The 18,841-nt window shown below is 42.5% G+C and overlaps 1 long non-coding RNA gene across 1 annotated transcript in view; it reads right to left on the bottom strand.

The window, feature by feature from the left end:
- LOC127045693 (uncharacterized) overlaps nt 1-18,841 on the bottom strand; it is a 45,239-nt gene that overhangs the window by 3,683 nt on the left and 22,715 nt on the right. Inside the window, exon 2 of the long non-coding RNA XR_007772798.1 lies at nt 718-893. This is a non-coding gene — a long non-coding RNA (uncharacterized LOC127045693). The remainder of the gene's footprint in view (nt 1-717; nt 894-18,841) is intronic.

Raw genomic sequence — 18,841 nt, 5'->3', positions numbered from 1 at the left:
TGTTTTTCCTGAAATACTATTGTAAATAAGACACTTATTAACATAACAATGAACAATGAAGGAAATGCATTGAGATTTAATTTGAACTAACTAGATTGGGTATGGATAGTCCATAGGTTTATACTGGCAAAGGCCTAAAATTAACCTCTCCAAATACAGAGATAGAGAATTAGTCTGGATCTGTTATTGCTTTTCCTAATGTTGGGGGGGGGGGTGAGGGAAACAATTATGCTTCCTCACGCCATCTGGCATAAGATAAGGCCATGGTATAGCTATGTGACCTCTGCACTGTTAACTTGTAAGAGTTACAATTCTGTTTTGGTAGCAGGAATTCTAACTTACTCCCCACATCAGAGATGCAAACACATCAGATATTAAACCTGATGCCATGCATTGCAGGCTTCCTTTGATGGCTCCAAGGGATATAAAGGTATTTGTTGTTTCCTTTTTTCCCTCTCTAGAGGCATCTGATTTAGTCAGGTGGTTCACATTCCACATGGTAACATTTATTGTATGGCTCACACTCCACTGTCTCTTTTCCAATATTCTATATTCCTTGACCTTTCCCAAGAATTTTATCTAGAACCAAAATATTTGTTTATTTCTAGACTGTCCATCTGGTGCTAAGAGGATGAAAAACAGGTCAGTGACACTCCCTGATCATCAGGAAGGTTGTTACAATACACCACATGTCTGTGTTCTCTGTGTCATTCCTACCTCCAGTGCTGTAAGATGTACAGCTGTGGCAAGATGCTGTTTTAGGAATCTGGCGCTGATAAGTCTTCTGTTGCAGTAGAAGGTGGAATTTCTATATACATATGCACACCCTTTTATAAATCACATACACGCAGTGTTGCAGCAGCCAGGTTCCACAGCATCCAAGAATGTTATAACTGAAAATAAATCATGAGTAAAAGTAAAGTATACTTAATACTTATTGCCACGAAGCTGGGATGACAGCATAACTCTCAAGTGGCTGAGAAAAGCAGAGGCACAAGTAAGTTAGGTCAATTTACCTCCAAAAATACTATTCTATTTTTTCATTTCCAGGAATGGAGCTTCTCCCACCCCTGTTAGATGAAAAATACATATTTATTTAATACGCCCCTGAGAATAATGCAAAATAATTTGTTTGCAGTATTGCCGTAGTCGTGTTATATGTAGTAGTCACCAACCTTTTCTCTCCACCAAATAATTTTCTCATTCTATTATATCACCTTCTGTTTACAATCTTCAGGTTGCAAAGGGGTTCACTCACCACAGGAACACATCCTGGTAGCCAGCTGTGGTGTAGCAACTGTCTCCCTCTGGACATGACACTGAACATTTGCCTGCTCATCATGCCTGCTAAACCCCAACTTCTGACTCCAGACTGAGGTAAACTCCAGATGGAGCTGAGGGCATATTTATCGGCCCCCTCAATATCTCCCTCCCTTCTAACAAAGCTTTCCTGGCTTGGGATGCAGTTCTGCAAAGAAGGATCTTCTTGGATCCATCTAGCTATGAAGACCACCCTTCCTTCACTCTCCTATGAAGTAGTTTATTCCAGTGTGCCAAGCCTTCTTGCCTATGCAAGTCATCAAGGTCTATGCAACCTCTGTGGCACAGCTTCTGAAAGAGTGTGTAGTAAAGACCCCCCCATACTTGGTAGCTGATAGACACCCAATTAAAATTTCTCAAAGCCTAGACTGTTTAGTGACCACTTTGAATTCTCCCCCACTCTCCAGAACATAAATAGTAGGTACTTGAATACCATAAGAAGAAATCTGATTAACTACATTCTTAATATTTTGTCCATCTTTTTCCATAACTTGATGCTGGAGATCATGAGAAAAAAAAATTATGAGAATCCTGAACACAAAAATTGCCTCAAGGTGTGCAATTTAGAAGAGATATTTGTTAAATTCTAAATGGCTAGGAAGTCTCTCCTATTAGAAAGAAACAGACCCGCCAACTTCATGCATTCCACCAAAAGTTACCACATTAAACAGAAGTGGTACAGAAGGTCCTCCATCTTAGACTGCTTAGAAAAGGTCCTTAGAAAGGTCCTCCATCTTAGACTGCTAGAAAATATGAATGAGCTCCTTCGTCTGAATTCAGAATTAGAAGGAGAATTCTGTTTTTTTACTAAGGATGTAGGAATAACACTCTTCATGGCATGCCAAATGTACTGATGAGTCACTAGTGTCAGATGGCTCAGGGCTGATAAAGCTTTCTCTTTCCTTTGGATTTGTCCATGTCAGCCCTTCTTGGCCAGATCTACAGTGACCTAAAAATGCACTTTTTTCAGATATTGTCTTGTATCGGCTCAAAATTCTGTTTTTTTGAAACTTCCTGCCAAAAAATACATTCACTGGAATAATAATGGAAAGCTAACAGAAAAAGGGGCAGGAATGCAGGAAAAGTAAAATCATTTTTTTAATTGAATAAAAATTTGCAGAAAAAATACCAAGGTACAAGCCAAGCTGTAGATAAGTGTGATTGTAGACATAAAGCTTTCAGAAATGTTGAAACGAAGTATGCTAGGGCTACATGAAAATTACTTATTTTAGATACAACAGGAGAGCAATAATATAATGTGCAACAATTACACATAGCCCCCCTGTACGCACTTACCCCTACTCACAGAACATGCTATGTTCAAAAATCTTGGGGGGAAGATGTTTGGAGCAAACACCTTGCTAAGAAAGGTCTCAGTAAAATAAAAGAGAATACAGTTTGATCACTGATTTAATCATTTAACTGCATACCTTTATATCTGAAGAGGATTGTATATAAAATAAGGAAAGGTGTCATTGGCTTGGGGCTACTGAATAAGTGGAACCACCAGTTGCATTATTAAAAGAAGTTCTCTTTCTAATTTTTTTCCTGCGGCAGGTAAAACCAAAGATTCTTCTCAAATGTCAAAACGCCAGGGTTAGTGAATTTAGTGTAGGAGACAAAATTCCCAGTGCTTCTACAGGTAAAACAAACTTTAAGGAGGATTCTAGCACTTTTGTAATGATGGAATACAACCTAAGGCAATATAAATTCATAATCTCTCAGGATGAATGGCCTTTAAAAATGCATCAGGTTACCAACTCACTATTGAAATGGGATTTTCTCTGGCAGCCATACAATGCATGTAGCACATACTATGAAACTGCATGTTAATTTGATACTTCCGTTATCTTTGAATTTTTTATTCAGACTTGATGCAATGTCAATTAAATCTTTACAGTAATAAGTATTATAGTCTAGCATCTAGGCCCCAGTGCTTGGCCCCCATGTCTGGCTGGTTAGTGCTAGCCAGGCAGCACAAAGTAGCTGCGCGGAAAGCTGCCCTAAACAGGCAGATGGGGATTCCTCTGGTGTTGGGGAATTCCCAACTGGCATAAAACTAGTGTAGTTGAAATAATGCCTCCCACCTCTAGTACTTCAACCCAGCTTCAGAGACATGCCAGGACAATCTAGAGGTGTTGGTGGGGCTGGGGGTATCCAAAGCATACTGCATCCCAGAAGTTTCTAGCTACTGGAACAGTCTCTAAGGGATTGTTATTTCTGGTGTAGTTTAGGCTTGTCTGCATGGCCCTGCAATTTGCACTACAGGGGCGTGAATTGCCACATGCTAGCATGCTGAGCTCTAACTCTCCCACGCAGACTCTGTGGGTGTGAAGTAAAAGGTACCTAATTCACATTAATGGGGTCCTCCTTAGGACTATGTTAACACCAGCAAGGTACCTTTTAGTTTGCACCAGTGGCATCCGCATGGGGGAGTTACTGCGCCGCACACTAATGTGAATGGCAGTGCACACTCATCTGCAGGGCCAGGTAGATGCAAGTAGCTCTTAGACTGCTTTAAATTCTGCCAGGGGCTGACTTGGCTCCTGCCTGACTCCAGCACTGGGAGTGTGTGGAAAAGTTGCCTTGGAGCCGCTTTCCACATGCAACAGGTCTTGCACTGAGCACAGCTCAGCAAGACCTAAGGATCTGGCCTATGTAATATGTAATAGAGTTCCTCGTGAACATATTTAGCTTACCAGTGGCAGTATTTCTTTTTATACAAAATTCTCTGCACAAGCTTGCATAAAAATGACTGGGACGTGCATGTAGGACAAAATTCATTTGTGGTGCCAGGCCCAGCACTGGGCTGTCTGCACTACTGGAGACCCATTGGTGCCATGCAGGGAGACCTTAGGAAGACCCTGCACACCCCTTAGATGAAAGTTTGATGCAGAAAACTATAATTGGTATGCACTGGGAAAGGCTCATATTCAGTGGGTATGGGCCAGGATGACATACCAACAGCTTTCAATATGAACCTAAGCTGTCATTTGAAAAAGAAAGTAAGTCTCCAGCTTCTGTGATTGCTAAAATAGCTAGAAAAACTTGAACTCAGTGTAGCTGCTGCAGTGATATCAGTCTGCACAACCAGAAACTAGAACAATAGCACGGAGAGGTGTGATCTGCCCAATTCATTGCAGTGAGTGAGAACTCACATGTCTAATGATAATACTGTAAATGTCAACATTGTTAACAATTTCATGGTTCCTCACATATCTGAGAAAAGTGAGGAGGGATCATATTACGAAGATCTGCACAATCTACTGTGCATGACAGCTCACTTTGCCATCCTCAGTGAGTGGGTTTAGGAGATACTGTCCCTTTTTTTCCAACCCCCAATCAAGAAGAAGCCAATCTCAAGGAGCGTAGCAGAGTCCATTAGGGCATTGGTGCCCCCTCAAAAGGGAGCCCAGCAGAGCTCATGGGTGTACATAGACCCCACTGAGGGAGAGCTGCTGAACCCAAGCAACCCAGGGAACATAATCATATGTTGAACATCTGCACAGACTACCGTTAGCAGCTTCTTGTGGGCAGAGATTATTTTGTGGGAGGAGCTTGGAAAAGTATCACCACCTCTTTTCCACTGTGTGAACCCTGGAGCTGGCAGTGGGACAGGATAGAAGCTGTTGATCCAGAAGCCCCAATCACCCCAACAGCTAGTGTGGAGGGGCTGCAGCTGCTGTCCAGCCCATAGGGTAGAACAGTGGCTGTAGGGTAACAAGGGGCTGTATCTCTGCAGCAGTCCTGCACGTTGGCCCAAGATTGAGTTGATTTTACTTCTCCACCCTCCTGCACTTAGGGCTGCTGATTTTGGCAGGATGTATTCCTGGAGGTTTCATCACATGACATAATCTTTAATCAAAAATTAATCTTTAATTAGTGGGGACTCCAGGATAATCCACAGTCATAACGTTCAGTATGACAGATTGAGGCACAGTGAAAGAAAAGGAGAATTCAATACCTCAGCTATTTGCATATTTGTAATAAGCAAATTTTTTAACAAAACTGGTGACAAAATGTGAATCCTACCCAAGCGGGAAGTGATCAACAGTTGTTGCCATCTGATGGATGCATGGTGGCCTATGTGAAATGAGTTGGGTGGTCCCACTGCAGTTCTGAAAGGACAGCAGTGCTCATCCCAAAACCACCTTAACACAAATTAGCATCCTCCCTGTAAATCTCAGCAGAGAGAAGAAATTGAATGGGCAAGAAGAGTGGGCTACTATTTCATGATCAGAGGTGCTATCTCCAGTTTAGAGGTGAGACACATTGGTGGGGAGTGAAGAAGCTTGAAATATTTCTCTCTGTGCTGCATCTCTTCTGTGGATATGAGAGGATTTTAGTCTTTGTGTCTGTCAATCTCACACCTTTCATGGACTGTAAGATTTTAAAACTGCAAAAAAAATATTTTTTTTCTCTTCTCTAATCCTGTTTTCCTAATTTAATTCTGTTTCCTTTTTCTGCAGTATATTCAGTTTCAAGGGGTTCCTGTGATCTGTGGGTATGTTTCTCAATTGCATTTTTCTGTTTTATTATCTTTGTATATTTTTATTTGCACTGAATAAGTTATGTTTGTGTATATAATATAAAACTTTCAGTAAACACAATAAAAAAGAAAAAATGAGTGCAATTGAGTATCTACTTTGTGCAGACAATTTCCACGATTATATACACAAAACAGGGTACTCTTTGGGCAAATGGAAAGTTAGATGCACTAGTCCTTTGTCTATGCTAACATCCATTTTGCACATGAAATTGTGTTAAATGCAAGCACAAAATAGGTGTATTGTTATCTACACACCTTTTTGAAAATCAGATGTTAAATTTTCATTCTCTCTCACACAAATAGTTTTAAAAGTGGGAAAGACAATCTGAAATTAACCCAGACCTGTTTTAACTGGGTCTTTGCTAAAAACACAATTTACTCAAAAGAAACTTTATTGAATCTCATCTAAGAAAATTTATGCGAAGTAGCTTGATGTGATTTATAAGATCCATGACATGAAATCCTCACGCAAAAAGACATAAATGAACAGACTTTTAACTGAAACCAGGCTGCTAATAGCAGAGCTCCTTCAAATAAATGCCTCCTATTGAAATAAGTGTAAAAACTTCAGCGCACAGTTTGTGAAGGGGGCAGTTCCTCTAGATGATCCTCAGACAGTGATTCTTCAGACTCAGCTGTGAAAGAATTAATATTTTTCTGCCTTTATAATTAGTCATAAGATGTGACTAGTGCAGGGGTGGCCAACCCGAGCCTGAGAAGGAGCCAGAATTTACCAGTGTACATTGCTAAAGAGCCATGGAAATACATCGGCTGCCCCCATCAGCACCCCTCTTGCACCCCAGCACCTCCTGCCCGCCAGAAGCCCTGCTCATCAGCACCTCCCCCTCCCTCCCTGTGCCTCCTGCCTGCCGCGATCAGCTGTTTTGCAGTGTACAGGAGGCTCTGGGATGGAGGGAGGAGGAACAAGGGAGCAGCAGGCTCAGGGGAGGGTGCAGGAAGGGGAGGGGGCTTTGGGGTAAGTGGTGGAGTGGGGGCAGGGTCTGGGGTTGAGCAGTGGAAAGTTGGCACCTGTAGCTCCAGTCCCAGAGTCAGCACCTATGCAAGGAGCCGCATATTAACTTCTGAAGAGACGCATGCGGCTCTGGAGCCACAGGCTGGCCACCCCTGGTCTAGTGCATACTGTATTTTGAGCCTAACCAGAAAGAGTTAAGAGTCAAACCAAGCAAACATTAAAGCAGTTTAAGTTTGCATTCACTCTTCACAGAGCAAAGTAAGAAAAATAAATTCTTGCATTCCCCACTGTATTTTATCTACACTCTTCTGCCTTGAATGACTTGCCCAGACACCCAGACTAGTACCACTACCTAATGAATTTTACTCCACTATACATTTTGGACATTCAAGACTTAATAAATCTTTAGAGAAAAATCCAGTTCAGAATCTGTACAGTGCAGATTTAAAGTTATTTACCTGTAGTTCTTATTAGCTTTCCTCAGATGCTCATTTACTGATTTGAGGTTTGGACTTTAATGTCATAAGTGTAAAGCACAACTTAGCTTGCTTGTACAGAGGCAGCCATCTCCTGAGGTTTGTTTCGAAACTGCTGGAAACCAATTTGCCTTACTCGGTTTAGTGCTTCAACTCAGGCTGCCAAACTGACTGGTTTACATCACAAGATTTTTTTTTTATTTTTTTTAAGTATGTGCATGAGAATAAAATATTAAATGCCCTAGGCCTATTTTTTGTGTGTGTGTGTTTTTTTTCCTTGTGTGCCCCCATAATATATAGAAAACAGAGAATTTTGTCTTTGACCACCAAAGACGTGCAAATTCAGAAAACTTTAAACCCTTCCCCTACAGTACACCTCAGAAGTGAGCAAGCCAAAGTCATGTAGGAAGAGTCACACTTGGGAGGAGACCTTAAATTTTTTTAAAAAGAGATTTCTCTAGCTATTTTTCACTAGTAATGTTTGCATTATTCCCTCATTACTGGTTAGCACATAACGCTATCCAAAAATCAGTCATTCTTGATGAGAATAAGGATGGGTGGATATGTTCAGAAAAATCCCACCACTCTGAAATGTCCCTTTCTAGAACTAAACTTAAACCCAATTTTAAAATATGGAAAAGTTTGGATAAATATTTTTCACTAGCGGAGCCAGAATTCAACCAGTGTTAGCAATGGTGGGAAATTATGGACGGAAGTAGCTATTTTAGGTACAGCTAAAGACAGAATAATGTTAGGAGCTTGGGGAAATCTTGTTAAACCTCATGAAAATTGATGTCTATGAACTTCAATTAACATAATGGTAAGGATAAGGTAAGCATAAACCCCCACCTAATACAAAAGGATTATGTGAACTCACCCAGGAGTTTTGGAATGTATGGGCAGACGGGGTTTTGCTGAGTATTTTTTTAGGTAAAGATGTGTGTTTGTTATGAGGGAGGGGAGAAGACAGAACCAGAAAAAGACAGAGAGCCTGAAGAAAGCCAAGTAGGAGCCTGTAAGCATAATATGTCCTGGGGAGAAGTTTAGAGAGAGCTTTGGGCCTGGTTTTGGCTAAACTGCCTGGGGGCTGAAAGCAAAGAAGTTATCCTCTGTTTTGGGTTGCTGCTTCATTTGCAGAAGCAGGACTTTGTAATGTCCTTCTAAATAAGCAAGATTTCTTCAAAGAAAATACCAGAATCCATCTCAATTTCTACTCCCAACTCTGAATTTTGATTAGCTGCTCAGATCTAAAAGGGGCAACCAGGGCTGCCCAGAGGATTCCAGGGACCTGGGGTCTTTGGTGGCGGGAGGTCCTTCTGTTCCAGGACCCGCCGCGGAAGTGCCCTGAAGAACCGTGGTGGGGGCCCCCCACTGCCGAATTACCGTGGAAGCGGGACCTGCCACCAAAGTGCAGCCGGGTCTTTGGCGGTAATTGGCGGTGGGGGGCCCCCGCCGCGGGTCTTCAGGGCACTTTGGCAGTGGGTCCTGGAATGGAAGGGCCCCCCCCCGCTGCCGAATTACAACCAAAGACCCAGCTGCACTTCAGTGGCGGGTCCCGCTTCGGCAGTAATTCGACAGCAGGGGGTCCTTCCACCCCAGAACAGAAGGACCTCCCACCGGCGAAGACCGGGAACAGAAGAAGCTCAGCGGGCCTGGGCCCCGTGAGAGTTTTTCGGGGTCCCCGGAGCGAGTGAAGGACCCCGCTCCAGGGGCCCCCAAAAAACTCTCATGGTGGCCCCAGCGGGGCACGGGGCAAATTGCCCCACTTCCCCCCTCCCGGGCAGCCCTGGGGGCAACAATGAGGGGGAGGGTAGCTCAGTGGTTTGAGCACAGGCCTGCTTAAACCCAGCGTTATGAGTTCAATCCTTGAGGAGGCCATTTGGGGATTGGTCCTGTTTTGAGCAGGGGACTAGGTGACCTCCTGAGGTCCCTTCTAGCCCTAATAATCTATGATTCTAATATAGGCCAAGTCCTAAAAAATAGGCATATAAGCTGTACAATTCCTAATATGAAACATTTGACATAAATGTTAAAAAGGACATCTCTCCACTGCATGTGTTATGGAATTATATACATTGCTATCACTATTCAGATTTTTGCTGTACTTTTCAGGGCAGACTGACATCAGATATCCCTCCTATGACTCAGTTTTTAATGTACTGAAGGCATAAAAAAGAAGCTATTAATACCTTAAATACAAGCTACACTGCACCTAGATAGCATAAAACATATGTGTGAGAGTAAAAGGCTAATATGTCCCTTACTCCTGCACAGAAGAGGGCCAGGATTTGTCCTGATAATTGTAAAACACTTATAATTGTTCCCCCCAAATTATATTAGCATAAAGTAACACGAAATGTGTGAGTCCAAGGGAATGTTCTCACCGAACAGCTAACCCGAGTTATCTATACTGAAGTGTCTTCACCTGACTTTCCCTCACTAGAGTGAGTGGCCACACTGACTACCAGCACTACCACGAAAGCGTAGCACTACTTATATGAGTCTTTGCACTGCAGTCAGTTGAGCTGCTCAATGAATTCTTTGCCAGTGACTTGTGAGAGAACTTATCTGTCTTTTCCAAACACATGGGGTGAATTACAGGGAGATGTGGGAGAACCAGTAAAACTCCAGTGGAGCTAGCCTGCGTCCACATCACAAAGTGGCCACGTTAGCAGCTGCTAAGTTCTGCTAACTCGAACATTAGCCTATACCCATGATGGGCTAAGTTAAAAGCACCATCGCATTCGAGTTAAACGTTTTAGTGCGTGGCTATGGCTCAAGTTATAACTTGAGTTAATTCTGCAGTGAAGACAAGCCCCCAGTGGCAACAGCATAAGGACACAGTCTCTGATCCATCCTTTTAGCAGGACTTATCATCCTACATAAAGCTATTGAGCTGACTCACTGAAGTAGGTGTGTGGCGTGTGAACTTCAACTCCATCTCAGAAATGTGGGAGTGACCCTCTGGGCCGAGAAAACTAAGGGTATGGGCAGGGCAATCATTTAGGAAACCATAGGTACAATCAGGCTTGGAAAGAAAACATCAGCTGAAGTGTAGATCTGTTAGTGTTATTTGGGTTATCAATAAAGCTATGCCCTAGGAAAGAGTCAGTTTGACCTTATGGTGTCACATATTTTTGGCAGGGTGGGAGTGCCACCCACTCACACAGAGAAATTCAAAGATAGACTGTCCTAAACCATGTCACTGTCCTCAGTTATTGCACTGATATCATCCAGCACAGTATGATCTTATGTATTATCTATGCTGCTATTAGACAACATGGAATGAGTTAAAAATGATGTGGCAGCCTTAATTACTGATTTTTCTTGCTGTTGATTACTATAATGTTACTTTACCATTGTTTCCTCAGACCATGTTCTGAGGTCCTTACACAGTTGTGATCCATAGCACATTCTCACCCAGGGGAGTAAAGCGGTGTATAGGTGGTGTGAGATACCTCTTTCCTCCTCTGGGTGGGCTACTCGTATCTCAATTCGACAACCTCAGTAAGACCACTACATCCACTCCTGACTACGTAGGCAGGGAGTGGATGGAACTTGTTCCCCACCTCCCTCCCAACCTGCTGGCCTTCTTAGACGGGGTACTGATTTGTGCCAAGCTTAGAGACCAGTGCATATTACCTATCCTCTGGAGCAAGGGGGAAATCAGGGGCAGGATTGTGACTCTGACTCATAATCTGGTCCCTGATCTGCTTCTGGAGCAGCACAACTGTGTGCTACCACTTCCTCTGTGTTTGAGGCAAAGTCACACTCTTACCGCTTTGTGTTACTCTTAGTCCTTATATCAACTGAAGTACGGAGCCCAGGATTTGAACCCCTGTTAATACGGTGACTGCTACTGTGACTATTTTTTTCCCCCAGAGTGCTGCACAGTTAGAGTATTTCTGAAAGCTCTGCATAAACTGTAAACAAGGTAGAAGAGTCAGGTCTGTAATGAGCATTTTCTCTGCAGAAATTATGCTCATGCAGTGATGAAGCTTTTCATTCATTTGAACTCATCTCACTCCGTGACATGTGTTTCTTCTCCTAGCGTCGTTGCTATAAATCCATAATTGTGCCACAGCACATTCACATTAGATATTAGCTGCAAATGAGTTTGAATGTTGTCATTTAACAGGGAGAGAGAGAGACCCTGGCATAAAACAAAACAAAACACACCTGATTTAATGGGGTTAGATGTGGGTACAGAGACTCCATGTGATTTTTATGGTTGCACAGTTTATCTAGAGTTTGGTAATTTATAAAACTTCCTGATGGAAACATATGAATACACCAGTCAAGGTAATAATTAATTCCCTTGAGGAAATGCTCATTAAAGAAAAGTCTGCTACAAGAAAGAATATTCTAAAAAGCTAGAAGATCACAATGTAAGTTAGCTGCCAATTAAGCCTTCATGGGTTTGAGAAAGGAAAATGAAGGCAACAAAATAGCTTTCTGACTAGGGATTTGATCTTCAAGATAACTTCCAAACTACAATGTTTCACTTACTAAAAGCCCCACTGAAATACATCCTTGTTGATTATGTCATATACTGTCCATTTATCCTTACATGTGAGGAAGAATTCCATTACTCATAAATGCAGATAGTTATGAATAGCGACAAAGGCATCTTTTTCATAAGTGAGTCCGTAAGGAAACATGGAATATCCTTCTGTTTTCCACTATGGTGTATTCCAGGGATAGAACTTTGTAATAAATAAGAATCCAGTAATTCTCTTGGTAGACACTTGACAATGTATTTGTGGGATCAGTCAGTAGGGCATCCTCAATGCATATATGTGCAGCAGCTGATTTCAGAACTGTTGACTATAATGAGCCTATGTTCACTGAGCAACATGATAGTCTAAGAATAAATTTCTCCAATAATTTTAGTTCCGGGAGGATTTTTTTAGTATAAAATGCTTTCAAAATACATTTAGGGACCAAAACCTCAACCTTTGTTCATACTGAGTAGTACTTCCTCCCACTAGGTGTTGCAGCAGGTCAAATTCTCATCTCACTGACTCTGGCATAAATTGAAGTCAAGAGAGTTAGCCCAATTTAAAACTGGTGTCTCTGAAATGAGAACCAGGGCTTCCATTGTGAAATTAAACATATCAGGCCAAATTGTCACAATATTTCAGTCAGTCAGCACATTGTAGGCTAAACCCCATACAAAAACATGCTGCCAGATGTGCCCAGTGGCAGAGAAGTCTTTCTATCACGGGGCAGGATGCATACACTGTGGAGTTTGTTTTGTTTGTTTTGCTACAGATATCTTCAGGAGCACAGTGCACTGCCAGCAGAGCCATCTTGTTCTTGCAACATAACCCCTGTTGGATTTTCGACCAGCACATCACTTTTCCCTGAATCATGCTTCTGGTTGCAGTGGCATGTGTCCTGTCTCATTAGCGGGGCTTATCTGTTAGTGCACTCTTGCGAGCCACAATGCAATTCCCTCCACATGTGGTTGCTTTTGGCCTAATCCAAAGCCCAGTGAAGTCAATGGACATCAATAGAAGATTCACATTGACTTTGCTGGGCTTTGTATCAGGTGTTTTAGGTACTTGGGTGTGATGACTTGGCTTTTGTAAGGCAATTGTATAGGAATGGGCTGGATTTTGCCCTTTATATTTATTTACCTTTTATACAAAATAATTTTCCTTTCTCAAACGCATACTACAACTTGTGGCAATAAAGGGTGACTATGATACATTGTAATAAAGGTAAGTACTGTATAACCAATGGAAGAAAGCTGTCTAATGAGTGCCGCTAATGTGTGTATGCAAAATAGAGTTTTGACTTGGCTCAGCACAGGGGAAGTGGAGGCTGTCCGGGAGCTGGATGTGGTTCCCTGATTCCTGGCTCTCTTATTCAGCATCAACCTGTCTCCAGAGTCAGATAGGGCACCCTTATGCCAATAGAAGATCAGAGGAGCGCCACTTCATGCTCTCTTCGCTGGTGTGGATGGCAGCTGGCTCAGAAGTTGCTTCTACCAAGCTTACATAATTGGGTAGCTCCCTTCAACAAGGGATATATTTCACTGGCCATTTACAGCCAGGATCCGGTTCCTGTGTGTCACCTGAGCAGCACAAAGGGGCTGGTTGCTTGCAGAGTATCCAGCCCTTTCTTTCTTGTTTAAGTATTTGGGACCAACTCTGTGGTTTTCCAAGCACTTGCTGGAAGGTGTGGAGTGCCATTAATTCTCATTATAATCAATGGGAATTGAGGATCCAAACCACCTTACGGGAACAGACTTTTCATTTGTTGTCTAGACTATGGCTACTAATGAAATATTACTGTTTCTTTTCTATCAAACACAACTCAGTTTTAAATGTTGCTACTAAAAGTATCCTATTATTGTAAACCTTCAAATGATCACCAGAGTAGTTAGCGGTCTATTTTCTCATAGGAAGAGCTCTTAGCTTGAACTAGAGTCACACACATGCATCAGTAGTATAAAATCCCTAAATTGTATCATGTATAGATTTATAGGCACCTCCCAATAAATAAAGGTAAATAGCATTTGAGATTGTGTGTGAGCACTGTGCAGAGGGGAAAACGACACTGATAGATAGCATCCGTATGCTTTCTCCTCTCCTTTACACACCAAAGAACAAACGAGTCCAACAAAAGTGGACAGATTCATAGAGTCTAAAGCCAGAAGGAACCACTGTGAGACTCTAGGCTGGTAAAGGTAAAATACTAATGTTAAAACTACAAAACTCTTCCTTATTTAGCCAGGATAGTGTCCCTAGCCTTTGTTTGCCAGAAGCTGGGAATGGATTGCTTGATGATTACCTGTTCAGTTCATTCCCTCTGGGGCACTTGGCATTGGCCACTGTCAGAAGACAGGATACTGGGCTAAATGGACCTTTGGTCTAACCCAATATGGGTGTTATGTTCTTATTTTGGCCCTAGTCCTGCAAAGGGAATATAGCCAGGCAGGCCCATACACTTGTGTGGCACCCCATTAAAGTCTCCTTGACTTCAAATGGACTTTGGATGAGGCTCATTAAGAGCACACTTTTGAAGCTCTGTGCTTGCAGAGCTGTTCACCTCACTCTTCTCCCAGCTGAGGATCTCAGGTGGGACTTGCTGCTGCTCTCTAACTGGAACAACTTTTCTCACCTTTGACTTGCTTGTATGCTGACTGTCAGGAATCAGGGTCTGCAGCAGAGCCAGTTTCCAGGAAACCTAAGAAGCCCAGCTGGTCTGTAATCATAGAATATCAGGATTGGAAGGGACCTCAAGAGGTCATCTAGTCTAACCATCTGCTCAGAGCAGACCAATCCCCAGACAGTTTTTTTGTTACCCCAGTTCCCTAAATGGCCCCTTAAAAGATAGAACTCACAACCCTGAGTTTAGGAAGCCAATATGCAAACCACTGAGCTATCCCTCCCCCTACCAAAAAGCTGCCTGATTGGCTATACATCCTGATTGGTTGAAAGAGTCAGCAAATGGGCTCTTAAACCCTGCAGCAGCAGTTCAGTAGTATTTGCTCATGGGTGTGATCATGTCTGTGTGTTCCGATCCTTGCTCCTACCTCTCCTGCAGCCTTGCCTCACTCCAAGTAATCTAGTCCTGATCCTCAGTTTTGATTCCTGACTTTGGCTCTGGCATCTGGCTTTTGACTCCAGCTCTGACCCTGGACTCCAAGGCCTGATGATGGACTCCAAATCCAACCACTGGGCATGATTGGCCATGTCCTGGACACGGACAGTCAAAGTAAGCCAGAATTCCAGACCTATGTTGTCTGGCTATTGTGAATATTGGAAGATTAGTACTTTGGTAGGTATTTCTCCATGCACACTATGGGGAGAGGTCAGTGTCTACGTGAGTGTGTACAACATAACAAAAAAATGTAATTTGCCATGCTAAAGGAAAATATGTAACTCCTTTGCTGAACCTTCTAGTAAGGGACATTAACTGTCACCAAGAGGTCAGCTTGAAAATCAAAAGTAACAAGGGCTGCTGTATTTTGTGGCCTGCAGCAGGTCAATGTAGTAAAAGGCATGTCTCAGCTGGCAAGGCGATGTCATAGCTAAAAAGGTGTCTTGTAATATGCCTTTCACTTCAGCGAGAATGGCACAAAGCACTGCAACCCTCCTTTCACACTTTGCATAAGCCATGTGTGATCTGTGTGCTCCCTGTCACACAGCGTTCTGAAAAAGTTACAGGAAACAGAGCCAAAGTGCATTTGAATTTTAGTAGAAAACTAGTTTTGTTCTGATTTTACCTGGATTATTTAATAAATGAGGAATATTAATCACTACTTTAATTGTCAGCAACAACCTCTCCACCCCATGTATCCTGATATCTGATCAATCATTAGATTACAGACCTAGACTCCCCACAAATCCATATAACGTGGCATGCAGCGTGCGCGATTTTTCATTTCATTTCTGAGGTAGATGAAACTCATGTAAAATCACATAGAGGCATGAAACCCCTTATTCTGTTGGAGAAAGTTCATAGGTTGTTTATTTTATCATTTGTGTTGAATCTGTTAGATTCCCAGATTGTATTACTGACCCCCATAGAGATAGGCAAGGTGGTACGTATACATTTGTGGGTTATATTCATATTTGGTTAGCCTAGTAGTTGGGTATAAATATCAGCATTGAAAAAAACTTATAAATAAAGCAATAAAGTTAGGGTTAAAAAATGAATGATGATGGGCAGTAGAATGAGAAGCATCACAATGCCAGGCAAAGAGGAGAAGGAAAGGAGAAAACTAAGCTTTTAGGTGTTTCTATTGCAGGTGTCTGACTCAGATTATCTGTAGTCACAGTCACATCCTTCACAAGACAGGCTTTTGCCATTGTGACAAACCCAGGCAACTGTAGCGAGTAGGGTACTGGAAATTGCAATTACCAACAAACTAGAAAAAAAACTGCTAAAGAGCCAGAAGAAGGAGATTTAAATGTTTATTATATTAGGTGGATACCGCTGCTTCAGTACCAAGGAGACCAGTGAAATCCAGTAAAAAACTGTTCTGGAGATCAGGGCCAACTCCAGTACTTAGGATTTATTTGTGTGCATAGAAGCTAGTTTAACTACATGAAAAACTGACTAAATATACAGTAACTGACAAAACTCCCATGACAAAATCCACCATAAACTGAATGTCTGGTTGCCCAGGTAAGGATTCTGCTTCTAGTTGTTTTCCCCTCCTCACCAATCCAGGTAGACATCCCTGTATTTGGATGCCAAAGGCCCTTCCTGCATAGATAAACCCTTCTCAGTCATCCGAGGTCCTCTCCTACATATTTATGAGAGGGAAGTGCCAGATTCCCAAGGCACCAATACCTGGTATGTAGTGCTGCACAGTGACACACTTCTCACATGATTCTCAGGCCTGCAGCCCACCTCCTGTGGCATCACAGCTCAGTAAAGTCTCACACAGGATATGAATACTTACTGTTTATGTTGAACCATTTCACTGACCCAATGTCAGCTGTATATCACATCTATGGACACGCACATAGGCAGAACATAGTCCATTACTAGTGGCTATTGACAGAGTGAAGATTCTAGCACACTTTCTATTCAGCATGTGGAACCTCAGTGATCATACAGTATAACTGAGCCAAGTCAGTTGTGTGTCTATGGCATATTTATATAGTGCCAACAGTGCGTTGCTGGCTGTTGCACAGTGGCTGCTAGACCCTGCTTTTCTCTAACAAAATTCCCATTCAGCTGAACATTCTGTGCTGGATGTCTGGTGCAGGGGTTGGGCTGCTTGGGATGGGGAAACAGTTTAAAACAGCCAGAAGATCTGCTTGGGAAGCCAGTGGAAAGTAGCCATTGGCCATTATGACTAGGGAATGGAGGCCAGTTGTGTACTTGGGCTTCTTTTCTTTTAAGGTAAATGGGAGAGAGGTAGATTTATTCTCTCTACTCGACCTGCCAAGTTTTGTGTGGTTCCATGCATGTCAGGAAATCAGTGATCCCCTAATCCCCCTAAGTTATCGGAGCATGTGTGGCCACGATTGGGAGGCACAAGCTAATCATCCTCCAGAGCAGTGAGAGCAAGTGTCAGGATGCAAGGAACATATTCCTCCCCACAGACTTTAAGGTCAGAAGGGACCATTGTGATCATCTAGTCTGACCTCCTGTACACTGCAGGCCACAGAACCTCATGCAGTCCTGTAATAGACCCATAACCTCTGACTGAGATACTAAGGTCCTCAAATCACCATTTAAAGATTTCAAGTTACAGAGAATTCATCAGTTACACTAGTTTAAACCTGCAAGTGAGTTATGCCAAAGTTAAGTTCGCCAAGCCGTGGAAATGTTCCCAAATTCTGCCTGTAATGGCAACAGAATATCTTACAGCACCAGGGTTCTATATAACACCAATGACCAAAACAACAGGTGGGGCCATAGTACCATTCATGAATCTCTTGACTCATGTTGGCTCCTTTGCTGGTGACGAAGAAAACTATCCTAAAATGCTAGTCATGTTCCCAGATTTTCTGCTCTGTCTGCTATGTTTGGGAATATATGGGTCTTCAGGACAAAAGGCCTGGTTGAGTAATGTTCATGAACGTACTCTGGAGATGGCACTGGACAGAGAAGTAGCAGAGACAGAGGAGGATAGGAAGGAGATAACACATGAGTTGGGAACAGAAGCAGCAGGAGTGGAAAACAACTCAAATGAGTTGCTGAATGCAAACAGGCATTCATGGAATTCATGCAGGTCAGATACTACTTGTACAATGAATTATACCCCCATCAGCCTTTGCGAGAAATTCGAGAACACCCTTTAAATCCCTCTGTTAAATAGAGTTTGGGTACAAAAGAGCAATCTGTTGTCTAAAAGCTGTGTCCTATGCTACTGGGAAAAACTGCACTTCTAGTGCTACCATCTCCCCCAAATAGCTGTGTGAAAGGAACTACACTTGGTATGAAAGGATTGCATGTTGAAACTATGAATACCGGTCATTAGTATGGCTACCACCAGTTAGGCTTTGCTTTTTCATATTTTGAAAGTCAGCCTGACATAGAGAAGAGAGGATTTAAAGACAGAAGTCTGAGAACTAGCATTAAAAGCAGTGGGAAAGTACGACATCATAGAAGAGGGACGTGGAAGTGGGTCCAGTGGCTTGTCACTCCCACTGCTTCATCACACAGGTATGTTGATTCAAAACACATACTGGGACTGACCACAGTGGGTGAGGTCAAAAGGGGCTCATACTATACAAGCAGTTTTGCTGGCTGAAAGGGGGCATACTTGCAACATACTAATGAGGTGTTTGTGAAAGAGCTCCTTGTCAGGTTTTGTGGGTTTCTTCCTGGACTAATAATGTTATAACCTTGAGTTAATGGCCTTCTCAATCAGCTTGGCCAGGCTTGACAATAGGCTTAACTACAGGCTATTGGCAGATCCCACTGTCCCCAGATTCTTATGCTAAAATAGCCTTCTCAACCCATATAAGCATTTTTTTGGTCTGTTAATATGCCCTTTAGTTTGCCTGGTGTCCCTACCACCTTTCAAAGACTGATGAACCAGATGAG

This window comes from Gopherus flavomarginatus, chromosome 2 (assembly GCF_025201925.1).
Source record: "Gopherus flavomarginatus isolate rGopFla2 chromosome 2, rGopFla2.mat.asm, whole genome shotgun sequence".
Lineage (NCBI taxonomy): Eukaryota > Metazoa > Chordata > Testudines > Testudinidae > Gopherus > Gopherus flavomarginatus.
This window is presented reverse-complemented; position numbering and strand designations above follow the sequence as displayed.